Source organism: Grus americana, unplaced genomic scaffold, assembly GCF_028858705.1.
Source record: "Grus americana isolate bGruAme1 unplaced genomic scaffold, bGruAme1.mat scaffold_387, whole genome shotgun sequence".
Lineage (NCBI taxonomy): Eukaryota > Metazoa > Chordata > Aves > Gruiformes > Gruidae > Grus > Grus americana.
This window is the reverse complement of record NW_026561656.1, coordinates 30,316-33,322: the sequence shown is the minus strand read 5'-3', so window position 1 is coordinate 33,322 and position 3,007 is coordinate 30,316. Positions and strand designations below refer to the sequence as shown.

The window sequence follows — 3,007 nt, the reverse complement described above, 5'->3', positions numbered from 1 at the left end:
GGGTCCTGGGGTGCCCCCCCCCCTCCCGGCAGGTGGATCTGAACCTGCACGTGCAGATGGGGCGGGGGGGGGGGATCCCGGGGGGGCGGCAGGACGGGTCCTGGACGTGCCAGGGGTCCTGGGCATCGTCCTCAAACTCCTCGTCATCGTCTTCGTCTACACCACCGTCTAGGGGACCCCCCCCGCCGTGGGACCCCCCCCGGGACCCCCCCCAGAACCCCTCGGAACCCCCCCAAGACCGGCCTCAAGGGCTCCCACGGGGACCCCCCCCCCCGCGGACCCTTCGGTACCCCCGGGACCCCCCAGCACCGACCACAGCCCTAAACACCCCCACGGGGGAAACCCCCCCAAAATACCGGACACCCCCACACTCACGCGACCCGGTGCCGCTCCGGGACCACCTGCGCGGGTGGGGGGGGGGGGTCTGGGGGTGTCCCGCCCCCCGGCCCCGCTCATTGGCTGCGGGGATGGGGGGCGGTCCCGGGGGAGCACCGGGACCCTCCGGAGAGCAACGGGACCCGCCGTCAGCCCCGGGCTCTGCCGTGAGACCCCCCCCCCCCCGCAAAATCCCCATAACGGGACCCCCCCCCCTCCTCCATACCGGGGGGACCCCCCCCGCCCCCCCAATACCGGGACACCCCCCCCCCCCGGCCGCCCTTTGCATCTTGGGGACCCTCCTGGCTCTGGGGGCGACAGAGACCGGGTGAGTCCGGGGCAACAACCCCCCCCAACCCCCCCCCAAAAAAAAAAAACCAAAAACCTCGAGTGGACCCACGCGTGTGTCCGTGTGTGTCCCCCTCCGATTCTTTAGGGGACCCAGGGGACACCCCCCCCCCCAAAAAAAACTCGAGTGGACCCAGGCATCCGGGACAACCCCCCCCCCAAATTTTTTCGGGGACCCAGGCTTCCTGCCCCCCCCCCCAAGGGGGGGGTGTGGGTTGGACCCCCACTCGTGTCCGCCCGCCCCCACCGGGGGCCCCCGGTCCCTGATGGCTTTTCCAGGCGGGTGGGGGAGGGGCTGGGGGGGATCCTGGCAGCCGCTGCTGGAAAAAGGGGGGGGGGCGGGCTGGCCCCCCCATCCTGCCTCAGTTTCCCCTCTCGCAGCTGCAGCCCGGGGGGCTTTGGGGGGGGGTCCCCGGTATCTGGCGGTGCCTCGGTTTTGGGGGGGTTATGGGACCCCCCCAAATGTAACACGCACCCCCCCCCCCCCAGCTCCAGCTGTTGGAATTTGGGGCCCCTCGCCCGGCGGTGCCGGAAAGGTATTGGGGGGCTATAGGTTTATGGGGGGCTGGGGGAGCTCGGGTGGGAATTGGGGGGCTGAAGGGGATGGGGGGGGTCTGTGGAGAGGATCCCCTATGGGGTGTGGGGGTTCTCCGTGGGGTGCCCTATAGGGTATATGGGGTCTCCTCTGGGATATGGGGGGGTCCCCTATGGAATGTGGGGGGTATGGGCTCCCCTCTTGGGTTTGGGGGTTCCCCTATGGGATACTGGGGGGTCCCCTATGGAATGTAGGGGGTATGGGCTCCCCTATGGGGTTTGGGGGTTCCCCTGTGGGATATGGGGATTGTCTGTGGGGTACAGGGGTTCTCCTATGGGTTAGGGGGTTCCCTAGTGAATATGGGGGGTCCCTATGGGGTATAGGGGTCCCCTATGGAATCTAGAGGTATGGGATATAGGTTCCCCTATGGGGTTTGGGGGTTCCCCTAGGGGATATGGGGTCCCCTATGGGGTGTGAGAGGTCCCTATAGGGTTTGGGGGTACTCTATGGGGTTCCTTATGAGTATAGGGGTTCCCCTATGGGGTTTGGGGATCCCCTATGGGATATAGGGGACTTTCCTAGGGTATGGGGGGGGGTATAGAACATGGGGGGCTGGACCCCCTCCCGTGGCTGTTTTTGGGGTCCCCCCCCCAGCCGCCTGCCCCCCACCTTGCCGGAGCGGGGGGCCATGCCGGACCCCCCCTGCCTTCCTCACCCCCTGTTGCCAGCGAGCTGCCCCCCCCCCCGCCGGGACCACCCCGCTTCACTCCGGTGGCACCCACTGACATAAGTGGGGGGAAGCCCCCCCAAAACATAGGGGGGATTTGGGGGGGCAATGAGGGGGGTTTTGGGGGGGTTCCCTTCATTCCCTTCTCCCCCCCCTCCCAATAGGTTGTCGGAGCTGCGGTGGGTCCTGAGACGCCGGGTGCCCCCCCCCACTGCCACGCTCCCCCCGAAGACCCAGCACTCCAAAAACCCCAAGGACCGGGGGGGCCCCCCCCTGCCGCCGCCATCACTCCGGTAATGACGGACCCAAAACGCGTGCCTGGCCTCAAACCTCCCTTGGTGGCCCTCGCACAGCCCCATTCACACTGGGGCTGCGGGCTCGCCGAGACGAGCAAGGCCTCGACATAGCACCTTACGTCACTCTACCCTCGGCCAAAATCACCATTCACCCTCAAAACTCCAAACGTCGAGCCCCTGCTCCCAGGCCAAAGGTGCCAGACCCAAAACGCGTGCCTGGCCTCAAACCTCCCTTGCTGGCCCTCGCACAGCCCCACTCGCACTGGGGCTGCGGGCTCGCCCAGCCGAGCAAGGGCTCAACGTAGCGCCTTACGTCACTCTCGGCCAAAATCAGCCCTCACGCTCCAAACTGCAAACATCGAGCCCCTGCTCCCAGGCCAAAGGTGCCAGCCCCAAAACGCGTGCCTGGCCTCGAACCTCCCTTGCTGGCCCTCGCACAGGCCCACTCGCACCGGGGCTGCGGGCTCGCCCAGCCGAGCAAGGGCTCAACGTAGCGCCTTACGTCACTCTCGGCCAAAATCAGCCCTCACGCTCCAAACTGCAAACGTCGAGCCCCTGCTCCCAGGCCAAAGGTGCCAGCCCCAAAACGCGTGCCTGCCCTCGAACCTCCCTTGCTGGCCCTCGCACAGCCCCACTCGCACTGGGGCTGCGGGCTCGCCCAGCCGAGCAAGGGCTCAACGTAGCGCCTTACGTCACTCTCGGCCAAAATCAGCCCTCACGCTCCAA

The 3,007-nt window shown here is 67.5% G+C and overlaps 1 long non-coding RNA gene across 1 annotated transcript; it reads left to right on the top strand.

Annotated features, from left to right (window-relative positions):
- The first annotated feature begins 646 nt into the window (after positions 1-646).
- Positions 647-2,005, top strand: LOC129200669 (uncharacterized). Its single transcript, XR_008575059.1, has 3 exons — positions 647-703; positions 1,213-1,259; positions 1,913-2,005. It is a non-coding gene; the product is annotated as an uncharacterized LOC129200669 (long non-coding RNA).
- Positions 2,006-3,007: the final 1,002 nt, after the last annotated feature.